The 12,549-nt window shown below is 38.8% G+C and overlaps 1 non-coding gene across 1 annotated transcript; it reads left to right on the top strand.

Annotated features, from left to right (window-relative positions):
- Positions 1–10,816: 10,816 nt before the first annotated feature.
- Positions 10,817–10,904, top strand: trnay-gua. Its single transcript is given in 2 exon segments — positions 10,817–10,853; positions 10,869–10,904. It is a non-coding gene; the product is annotated as a tRNA-Tyr (tRNA).
- Positions 10,905–12,549: the final 1,645 nt, after the last annotated feature.

Raw genomic sequence — 12,549 nt, 5'->3', positions numbered from 1 at the left:
TTTAATTTTAATCATGTATCTATTGTATCAGGACCACCGGATCACCCAGAGTTACCCTCCACTTCCACAGCTGAACCTGCAGGTCTTTGGAGTACGGCAGGAAACCGGATCACCCGGAGTACTGCCACGTCTAATCAGAAGAGGAGGGATGGATGGATGGAGGGAGGGATGGATGGATGGATGAATAATGATAGTTGGATGGATGGATGAATAATGATAGTTGGATGGATGGATGGATGAATAATGATGGTTAGATGGATGGTTGAATAACGATGGATGGATAAATAATGATAGTTGGATGGATGGATGGATGAATAATGATGGTTGGATGGATGGATAATGATAGATAGAAAATGTCCAGTTCACACAAGACTTTATCCCAGACTTTAGAGTAAAGTCTAGTGGTTGAGGATAATAGGTGGGGAATTCAATTCCTCTTTCCTCTCTTTCTCGTCTCTCTTCTCCTTCTCCTTTTCTTCTTTTTTGAGCCGTTTCAATTCCTCCTCTCTCTTTTCATTTTCCATTTTCACCTTCTTCTCTCTCTCTGATTCCTCCTTCCTCTTCTTCTTGTCTCTCTTCTCCATTTCCTCCTTTTCTTTCCTCTGTCTTTTTAACTCCTCCTGCTCTGCCTTCTTTTCCTTTCTTCTCAGCTTGGCCTTCTCCTTGTCGGTTTTCTGGGCGAGCTCCTGGAGGCTGAGTTGAAGAACCCGGAGCTCGGTGTTTTGCAGTTGGAGGATCTTAATCTCTTCCTCCCTTTGAGCCACCTTGCTGTCCCACTCGTCCTCCATCTGTCTTCTCTTCCTTTCCAGCTCCTCCTCTCTCTCGGAGATCTCCTCCTTTGCAGCCCTCTCGTGCCTCACCTGATCTTCCAGAGCCGACAGTTTTCTTTGCCACTCGGCCTCGCTCTGGATGATCTCGCTCTCTTTCTTTTCTAGCTTGGCCAGACACTCTGACGTCTCAGTTTCAAGGGCCTTCTTTTCCGTTAATATCTTGTTGATCAGGACATCCTTTTCCACAACGACCCAGCTTAACTCCTTGTCAAAGACCTCTTGTGCAGCTTTTTTCCCGTCGGTCTAACTCAATCAATTCCTTATTTTTCATTGTCAGATCCTTATTTTTTATCCTCAAATACTCATTTTTCATTGACAAATCCTTATTTTTCATCATCAGATACTCTTTTTTCATCGACAAATCCTTATTTTTCATTGTCAGATCCTCATTTGTTTCCGTCAGATCCTCAGTTTTCATTGTGAGATCCTTAATTTTCAATTTGAGGCCGTTGACCTCGTCCTGCCAGGCCTGTCTCCTGCTCTTGTCCTCCTCTTTAATGGATCCATTGAACCCGTTGACCTCTGAGCTACAGTGGCGTCTGACTGACTCCGTGAGGTAGTTGTCTTGGGTCAACCTTTCCTTGAGAAGACGGATCTCTTCATCCTTGAGCTTCTGGTCCTTCTTCGGGTCTTTCCTCATGGATCTTTCTGACTGTAGAGCCTTGAGGATTTTCTCCTTCTCTTCCATCAGGCACTTGTCCTCCGTCTCTCTCTTCTTTTTCTGCAGCTCCGTCAGACTAAGGCTGAGCTCAGTGTTTTGCTGTTGGAGGTACTTTATCTCTTCCTCCATTTGAGCCTCCTTGCAGTCCCACTCGGCCTCGGTCTCTCTGCTTATCCTTTCCAGCTCCTCCTCTATCTCGGAGATCTCCTCCTTTGCAGCCCTCTCGCGCCTCACCTGATCTTCCAGAGCCAACACTTTTCTTTTCCACTCGGCCTTGCTCTGGATGATCTCCTTCTTCAGGTTTTTCCTCATGGATCTTTCTGACTCTAGAGACTTGAGGATTTTCCCCTTCTCCTCCACCAGGCCAGCATTCACTGAGACCAGCTCCTCCTTTTGGTTTCGGACCTCCAGAATGGTCCTTCTCAGGCTCTCGAGCTGTGCGTTGGTCATCATGATCACCACAAAACTTATTTCTGAAGATATTTTAACAATATTTCTTGCAGTACTGGAGTATTTTGTAGTGGTACTTCTAGTATTGCAGTTTAGAGAAGTGTTTTGAGTTTTGAGCTCTTCCTACAAAGATGTGTCTCTTACTGGAGGACAGGGTTCAAGTGAAAGGTGGTGTGTCTCTCAGTAAGATACAGGCTCTGTGTTCAAAGCCACAGAACATCATCAAAGGACGTGTGATGTCACACGCTTGTGACATCACACCAAACCTTCTACATCAGTGTCATCAAAGAATGTGTGATGTCACACATTCTAACCCTTTTATAAATCTTAATCTTCTCCAAAATAATATGTTATAATAATAATAACAATTCCTTCAAAATAAAAGTCCAGTTAAATGAAGCATGCCATTATTTGCATTGTGTGGAACCCTCTTTAAACATGATCAGTGTTATAAACAGGACATGAATATAAATTGTTTTAATAACAAAGTAATCTGCAATATTACAGTATAACTCTAATTACAAGCAAATAAAAAATGAGCTGTTACTTCCTACTTGTACTCTATACATCTCAGAGGGGGATGTTGTAATGTTTACTGAACTACATTTTTCTGACAGTTTTTGCTTTATTGCTTCAGGCTTGTTTCTGCAACAGCTCATCAAGTATTAGAGACAATATAAACTAATGAGGAAATATTTTCCTTTGACAATGATTCCGTATTAAACGAGATCTCTGCAATCTGCAGCGGAGAAACAGGCTACAGTGGAAGTTAATAAGATAATTGTCCAGCTTGTATTTACGTTGATAAAAGTGCTCGTTTTGCTGCTGACAGACTCAGATTAATATTCTAAATGTCTGAAAACATTATGGAAAGGATTTCTAAGGAGGCTGACCTTTCCGTTAAAGATTAAGATCCTTTAAAAAAAATAAAAGTCTGCGAAATTGAGTTCGCTAAACCCACCAGACTCCATGTAAATAATCAGTGATTTTAGCATCGTAAAATACGGCTTTCTGAAACCTCTCTGGGCTCGTTCCATCTCACTCTGTGTGTTTGGGTAATTAAGCCCTTGATGTGATGTCATTTAGGCCTTTGGCCTTTAATTAATGTGGAGTGTTTGTCCCTAATGGCATATTAGAAATACTGAAAAATTATAAAAAACTAAATGAAGTTCCTGATTTGAATTTTACTCTTTATATAGATGGCATGGATATTATGAGCAGAAATTGTACTAATATCAGAACACTTTTTCTAAATTTAAAGAAAATAAATTATAAGATATAGAAATATTTCTGGAATTCTCATTTTAATGATATTAATTGGCATAGGGCTGGTTCCTTTTAGATATTGCAATAATCTTTAACTCTTCTCTTTCATGGTTGTTCATTTTGTATTATTTTATTATATATTTATATTATTTACGTTCTGGAAAAGTTTTGAAAATGATATGGTTTCTAAAACAACACATAGAATCACACTGGAAGGAAAACATATTATTACATATTTTGAATGTAAAGATCAAAATATATGCAATATTGTCAATCTTATTATTTTATTAAGGAAGTTTCATAAATCTGAATTTTCCAATTCAAGACCTTGCTTTAAAATTATTCAAAATTGAATTTGACATATATTTTGGCTCTCTTAAATTAGTAACAAATAAAAATCTATAATTATACCTGATATATACTCCAATCTATTTTATTAAGAATACCTGTTGTCACAATAGATATACGTGGTTGCAAATCTGTCACATTTATTTCCTTTATATTTCTTTTTATTATTACTACGCTGTCTACCTCATGGTTCTGTTTATATTGTTATTTTACCGTTAATACCTGATCATTCACATTTACACTTCTCTCTCTCTCTGTCTCTCTCTCTCTCTCTCTCTGTCTGGCTTCTGTGAGGGCTCCACGGATCGTTTTAGCCCAGAGCGCTAGCTGCTGATGCTTGGGAATTTTAATTAGCTCGCCAGCCACATTCAACATTTACACTTCTCTCTCTCTCTGTCTCTCTCTCTCTCTCTCTGTCTGTTATATAATTTGCAATTTCTTTACTATAACTTTATGTTTTGAATTGCGATGTCTGAATTGTACGATCAGAAGGGAACGATAGAAGACATCCTCATCATGCCTTCTATGGAAAGGGACAGGGCTCACTTGGTACAATAGAAGTTTCCCAATAAGGAAGAGCTGGCGTACAGAATTAAAACATATATTATTAGTATCAGTGTCGTAGCATTTCCTGGAAAAAGCATAAACCACAACAACCTGTTAGTCTAAAAAACTGGTCCATAACACATCCGACATGTCAGCATTAATAAGAATATGTATCTTCCCTCAACCCAACCGTGCTGCCACTTGTGTCTCCGCTGTGTCAATGTGTAGTAGAATTAGAATTTTTTACCCTAATGTCTGTAATACACTGTAATTATCAACGGGATTTGAAGAGTTTTGTCTGTTGTACTGCTTTTTATGATTGTGTTGTTGACTGTAATCTTCTCATTGTTGTTTTTTAGGGAGACCATTTGAAGATGTGTCCAGGGACAACGGATGAAAAATAGCCTTTTGGCAAATTCTGCTCCATTTACAGCAATGTTAATTAATGTCAAATAAATTGATAATTTTAATTAAATACATACAGTACATACTAATTTATACTAACTTTATTAAATATACTAATTATAGTTAATATTTATACTAATTGTTGAGGAAGTCCCTTGATGGTTCCTAAGGGATCGGGCGTTGGGGGTACCAAGGGACAAATACACATTTCTGTAAATGACTGCTACAAAGGCGCTGCATTAAAATGGACACCACAGATTTTAGACATAATGGTGAGTTTAGGTGTAGGTCTTGGTGAGTATAAGAAACCTCCAGTCAGTCGTTGTCAGACTGTTTTCCCACCCCCCATGTGGGAAACTCCTCAGATCTTCATTTTCAGTGTTTCAGTCTCTAGTAAGTAATCTTAATTTTGGAAATTGTGGTACTGCTGAAAGTACATTCAACATTTACACTTCTCTCTCTCTCTGTCTCTCTCTCTCTCTCTGTCTGTTATATAAGTTGCAATTTCTTTACTATAACTTTATGTTTTGAATTGCGATGTCTGAATGGTTGTAATGTTAAGTTTGTAGTTAATTTGATACACAGTATGATGCTAGGTTTGGGGAAACCTCAACTTCAACCAAAACAATACCATGTGAAACTCATTATCAATAAAACCTTTATTTAAAAAACAAAGTGAAAAACGATTGCTGCATCTGCAAAAAAAATCAATATAAAAGTATGCTTTGTGTATCAAAATAATCTGCTAATAACCCTATTAACAAAACATTATATTTCACACACTACATGTGCTAAATGGTCAGTGAGTTCCAGATCCTGTGTAGTGGTGTTATTAATGTCAGTTCCTGGACAGTAAATGTCTGCATTGCCGCTGGTAACATTTGTTAAGTTGATTTTGAGCAACATATCATAATAGCCGATCCTTTTAAAAGAGTAACAACCATATAACATGAGCTATCACTTGAGAATATGCAGCAAAATGCATGTTTATTTATGAATTATAGACCACAATGCACATGTACTGTACACTGACTCTTACTACAGCATAGTATGTCACTAGTGATATTGATTGTCTATTCATAATTATTCTCTTATTACTTTATAGCTTTTACATATCCATTGACCTCCTTACACTTCACTTTGCGCTGGCCTTGTAATACCAAATAAATCTCTACTTTATGAGTCCTATTGTAATCTGTAGTATTGGATTTTATTGTATGTGAAACAATATGTTGTCTTGCACTCTCAGACTTTCCTTAGCCAGGTCGCCGTTGCAAATGAGTTCTCAGTGGTCTACCTGGTTAAATAAAAAAGTATTATAACACTTTACATATTATTATTTTGATGTGCGTGATTTTGTTTTGAGCAACTTTAGCAAGGGATGTTTTCCCAGTGTGGTATTAATAGTCTATATTATCTTATTTTTTTGTTATTGGTCTGGCCACCCACTTACATTACTCTAGTTTTTTTTTTTTAACAGATAGTACTGTACACTCATACTATCACAGTCGTAGCTGTGACAATATGCAGCGCAACTAAAAACTTACCATCTCTATTGAACGCTGAAAAAAAGCAGGCGCTGGAGTTGTTGCACCTTTTTTTCTGCTGTTATTTTATCTTTTTGGAGGCTCTCCAGTCTCCTCCGCAGCCATTTCTGATGGCTCTCAGCCGCCTTTCTTTGCCGGTGTTCCCGACACACCACTGTCATCACCCCAGTTATGGCATCCATCAACTGGGGGAACAGGGTGTGCCGGGGAACACCTGGGTCGTTGCAAGCATACTGCAATTCCAAAAATAAAGATTGTCATACAACTGCATGGTCAAGCACTTTATACAATTAAGATTGACACATGGAACAATTTCTTGAAGTAATTATATTTTTTATTGTTGGATGTGTTTATATTTGTTTGTTTTATGGTTTAATCAGATTTATTATCTTTATAATATTTCATTATCAAAGTACTGATGTTAAAAAAATAAGGGGATCCATCCTTCCTCTAATTCTTTAAACTAAAAATATTTTTGCTATATTGAGGCTTACTTGTAATTATGTTATGTCCTATTTCTTTAATTGTAAACTAACATTTAGAGACTTGGTGAGATAGTTCTATACATAGTCATATTCTACTGCTCTTCATACCATTTAGCCTGCACTTACTTATACTTACTATTCTTATATATAGTATGTTATATATATATATATATTTATATATTTTTCTTATCATTACCAGTATATAGCACTGCTACTACATTGCACATATCTTACTATATGCCCCTTGTTTAGACATGCAAAAATGCATTTATATTATTATATTATAGATTATATTTGTATTGTTATTTCAAATGTTATGATAACTATGATAATTGAGTTATGATAATTAAGAGGCGTTGTTTATGTCAGGCTGCTGTGTACCTGTTTTATTACATAATATGTGTTACATGACAGCAATATAAGTAAAAGATGAGATTCAATTAAACTTTTATTTTTCTTGAAAAAGTACTAAATAAATTGACTGAAAGAGACTATTATGTCAATTGCAATTATTTGTGAACCTTTTCACTGTACTGCAAATTTTGGAATTGTTGCTATTTCTAGAATGCATGTGTCACGCAGGACGTGTACAAGCTATTAACATGGGAGCCGAAATAAAAACGGTCACGCCACGCAGCTGACATGCAGACATCATTAAGAATCAAAGCACACAAAAACCATTCAACCTACCTCCCACAGCTGCAGGGCCTGCCGTGCCCTTTCAATTTCTGAGTCCTCGACGGACGGAAGCTTCATTGGGGATGCCATCTGAACAAATGGAGCAAAAAAGAAAAATCATACATTTCAGCATGAAACATTTACACTAATATTTAGCCAAATCAAGGCACATCACACTTAGAACCAGAACAGCATCCAAGTTAGTCACTAAATTGTCTACTTTCAAAGCAATTATGCTAACCTGCCATGTGCTTTTTGGATTAGCTAGCTAAGTAACTAACCTTGATGTATAAAAAATATCTATATAGGTCTATAGGCTATCTATAATGGTCTTTCTGAAAGTCTGCTATTACTCCAGCAAATGCTAAGCCAAATGTAAAGCAGCACACAAAATATACATACATACAATATACATGAAATAATAATAATAATAACAAAATATAAGAATAAAATATAAGAATATAAGAACAAATATTTAAATATATATATATATTAAATATATAATATATATAATATAATAATATATTTTACGTCTACTCCTTACATTTTATCACAAATATCGGTACTTTCTACTCCTTACATTTTACAAAATTTGCTCGTTACTTTCATTTTGTACAAGAGGTTGTCATGTCGGACAATAGCACGGACACGCGCCACACGGAGAAAAAAGTGAGAGAAATGAAAAGGAGACTAGAATGTGTGTGCGCCTTTTTGAGAACTGTAAGTCGTATAACTCATGTTGTCAGTTCACTTAACCCTTGTGTTGTCTTCCCGTTACCAAGAACTTGCCCTTCCAGGTCAAATTTGGGTGGCGTATTTATTTTGTGCTTTTCCAATGTTTTTGTCGTTTATTTTCTGATTTTATTTGTCACTTTTTCCATCTTTTGGCGCTTTTTTAAAAACCTGAGCTGGTTTAATAATAGGTTTTACACTTATTCTTGGAATTCATGGTCAACAAATCTCATTTGTATCAAATTATACATAAGTTTTTAGTTAACAAGGCAGGAATTATGAATTATTTTCACTAATAGTCAGTAATATCAGAGGATGTTGAGTGGATCTTAGATGTGTCAAAGTGTAGTCCGGATACTGTTTTGAAACCATAAAAAAAAGAATTCAAATTCTATAAGATTAAATAAAAACTGAAGAATGTATGTATGGAATTATCCCAGTTATTTTTGGGCAATTTGGTTGAAAGAAATCCATATTTCTGATATAAAACACTTTGAAACGGTTCAATTTGACCCGAGGACAACACAAGGGTTAAGCCTATTGGTCTATAGTTCTCGCCCATTTAAAGTAAGTTAGCTAGTGGTTTTGGTGTGTTCTTCACCTGTAAGCTAGGTTGCTCGTTGATCTTAATGAAGCTTCAACAGTTTCACAAGCTTTATTTGCATGAGTTTTTTTTTTTTTACTGAACTTCAGACACTGTAATTCAATTGACAAGTGGATGGAACTTAGCTAGATTGACGTTGTCTCCGTCTGTTTTAACAGACACACCTGGGGCAAAGTTGGAAACCAGAATCTGCTTTAATCCAGTCCTCATCTAAAATCCAAAATGGCAGCGGGACATCTCATAGTTCTTCCTCCAGTTACCAGTGCTAAGCTGCTGCAAAATCTGGAAATTATTTTCAATATTCTCCTGATAGTGCTGCCTCAGGGTAAGCAGGGTTGTGTACTCCCAATTTTTTTGCATAACCCTCAACGATGCTGCTTGTTGTGGGGTTAGGGTCTCCCAGTTTTATGGCGTCTATGAGGTTCTGAGTCATCCTGGCAATAGCCGGTGGTGTCTCAGGAGAGGACACATTGTTCAAATGGTTTGCAGCTTTAATAATTCTTTGTATCACTCCCGTCCTGATAATAGAGTATGGATCATTATCATTGTTTTTTTGTTGTTCGTTTGTGTGGGGCCGGAAAAACCTCCCTCCACGGCGGTTCCCGTCTCCCCAGCTACGGGATTGCTGGCCCGGCTGTTGGCGCTGCTGCTGCTGCTGCTGCTGCTGTGGGCGCTGTCTGCCGCGCCATGGAGCTTCACGGCGGCTGGATCCATTTTTTTGAGTTTGGCGGTTCCATGGGAGGCTGTTGTTCCGGCCCTTCCTCTGGTAAGTGTTATTAAAATAGTTCTGGTATTCGGCATTATTCTTCCCCTTATACCTGTTGTAATTAGCTCTCCCGGTGTTGTTTAGGAGGTGGCGGGAGTCGCCGCGCTGGTCTCCCCGTGCCGCGCCAGCGTAAGAGGGATGGCTGTAGGATGACTGGGTAAGGTGAGGTATATGTGGTCTGGGGGTTCTGTGTTTTATTCTTCTTTTCTTCCCCGTTTATGACTCAGCGTTTGCCATCCATAATTCCAGTCTTGGGTTGCCATTCTCTGCGGTGAGTAACCCAGGTGAAAAAATAACTGTTTTTAAATAAAAACTATCTCACAAAAAATATGGTGAAAATAACATCCGGTCCCAGGTAACCTGCATGTGACCCTCTGGGCCAATGACATCGCTCCAAACAATGTCATTGTGTGAGCATTTATGTGATCTCCCTGCTTACCTCGAAGAATCTTGAAGGAGTCTACTGAAGCAATAATGAGCTAATACCGTGTTAAAAAATATTATCAACATCTTTGCAATTTTTATCTGCCATTGTTTATTTTAGAAAATTGTAACCAGCATTAAGTGAGTAGGTTTAGGTCTGTGTGAATATGGGCTGAGCATTTACCTCGGCTTAACTTGTGAACATCTTCTTTGGCATATTCACTGCAAAGAGCCATTACCCCTACACGGTCTGTTCAAGTCCAGGTGCTGGAAAATCAGTGATTCACGTTTTGAGAAAATGGGATCTGCATGTGCTTTCTTACCAGCAAGTTTCTGGAGGTCCAAATGGCATCTTTGATGGCGGCCAGCCACTGATTTGCAAAGTCACATGCTAGTATCTGTTTCTTTTGCCTCTCCCCATATAGCACTAGCTGTGCTGTGAGGACCTGCCTTACTGGTAAGTAGGGGAATTGCAAGGAGCCAGCCGTTGCCCACAGGTCTACGGCAGAGCGGCCCTCCCAAAGAAAATGCCTCAAAGCCAGCCCCCGCACTGGACTCACTGGATCCCGCTCCTGCACAGCTGAAATAAGATGTTATAAAAACATACCGTTCTTCTTGCTCAAGGTGAAAACAATTTAAAAAGGTCTGGATAAAAGCATAGGTTGGCGGCAGGATTAAAGAGGAAGGTACTTTAAGATCAGAGGGTAAGGTCTTCAATCTTCTGAGGTATGATCCCATCCAGAACCGTGCCATAGCTGCAGTCTTAGGACTTCTGGATGGGGCCATGGCTGCTGTTATGTGTATAGCTGTAAATCTACTCCCTAAAAACAATAAGAGGTCCGGCATTCCTTTCCCTCCTTTCTCCTTTGGCTTCTTCATCACTCGTCTTTGCACTCGTTCCCACTTGGACCACACAGGAAATAAAAAATGGCTCGTTCCAGGTTTAAAATCTCTTTTCTGGGTGGGATACTCGTCAATTGATCTGCGAGTTCATGTGAATGTGTTTGCAACATCTGAAGAAATTTCCTCAAGGGGGAAGGGGGAATAACGGGAAGTGCGAAGTGACGTAAAAGCTCCTTCGATAGCTCAGTTGGTAGAGCGGAGGACTGTAGAGGTATAAAGCGGAAATCCGTAGGTCGCTGGTTCAAATCCGGCTCGAAGGAGCACTGTTTTTCCAGATTTTCCCTTCGTGGATCAATAAAGAATTTCTGATTCTGATGTAAAGATGGACGGATGACCCAAAAGCATAATACTTCTTGCCGAGACATAACAAGAAAAAAAAAAAAGAGGTGGAGGCGGTAGAGTTAAGCATTGACAGAATAGAGAACTAAAGACAATTTCAATATATCATCATCATCATCACTTTATTTATAGAGCGCTTTCACATCAGCAGTAGCTGAACAAAGTGCTGTACGTGAAGGCAGCAAACAAAGCAGTCACAATGTCCTAAAAATAATAAACTGGGGGTGAAGATCTACCCAATAACACTATATAAAAACAGATTAGATCAAGTCTCAGTTTGGGTTGAAAGCCAAAGTGTAGAAGTGAGTTTTAAGAAGAGTTTTAAAAATCGGTATTGAGGAAGCCTGACGAATGGTCAAAGGTAGGGCATTCCATAACTTAGGAGCACAAACAGAGAAGGCCCTGTCCCCTCTAAGCTTCCGCTTGGATCCGGGGACGAACAGGAGCAACTGGTCAGCCGACCGGAGTGACCGGGAGGGAGTGTAGCGGTTGAGTAGCTGAGTTAAATAAGACGGGGCAAGACCGTTTAAAGCTTTAAAAGTAAACAAGAGGATTTTAAAATGGACTCTAAAATGCACAGGCAGCCAGTGAAGTGAAGCCAGGACGGGAGTGATGTGATCTCTCTTCCGGGTTCCAGTCAAAACCCGTGCAGCAGCATTCTGAACTAGCTGCAGACGTGCGAGTAGGGATTTACAGAGTCCAAAATAAAGGGAATTACAGTAATCCAGCCGTAAAGAAATAAAGGCATGGATTACGGTTTCTAACTGCTGCCTGGAAAGGAAAGGTTTCACCTTTACCAGCTTCCTTAGATGAAAAAAACTTAATTTGACTGTGGCATTGATTTGGCTGTCCAGTTTAAAATCACTGTCCAGTCTAAAACCAAGATTTAATACTGTCGGTTTAAGATATGAGGCTAGAGGGCCCAGCTCAGTAGGGGGGGTCTCATATGAGCCACCAGGTCCAAACATTATCACCTCTGTTTTCTTTTAATTAAAATTTAAAAAGTTTAAGGCCATCCATGCTTTAATATCCTCCAGACATGCTAAAAGAGGTGTAATAGAACAGGTGTCATGTCGTTTTAAGGGTACATAAATCTGGCAGTCGTCTGCATAACAATGGAAAGAAATACCATGTTTTCTAAGAATAGACCCAAAAGGAAGCATATACAATGAAATAAGCAAGGGAGCTAAAATTGAACCCTGGGGAACACCACATGACAGTGGAGCAGCATGGGATTCAAACTCTACCATTTGAACATGAAATGTTCTATCAGACAGGTAGGATCTAAACCACTCCAGGACAGTGCCACAGAGGCCTACTTGGTGCTGTAACCTTGAGATTAGAATGCTGTGGTCTACAGTCTCAAAGGCAGCGGTAAGGTCCAACAGGACCAAGATTACATTATTACCTGAATCGCATGCCAAGAGAATGTCATTGCAGACCTTCAACAGTGCTGACTCAGCACGTGCTGTGTAAGGTTTTAAATCTAGATTGAAAAACCTCTAATAAACCCTGCTCATCAAGAAAAGACTTTAGTTGTAAATACACAATTTTCTCCAAGATTTT

Source organism: Etheostoma cragini, unplaced genomic scaffold, assembly GCF_013103735.1.
Source record: "Etheostoma cragini isolate CJK2018 unplaced genomic scaffold, CSU_Ecrag_1.0 ScbMSFa_569, whole genome shotgun sequence".
NCBI classification, from domain to species: domain Eukaryota; kingdom Metazoa; phylum Chordata; class Actinopteri; order Perciformes; family Percidae; genus Etheostoma; species Etheostoma cragini.
Note: the sequence above shows the minus strand (reverse complement) of the source record. Positions and strands in the feature narration are given on the sequence as shown.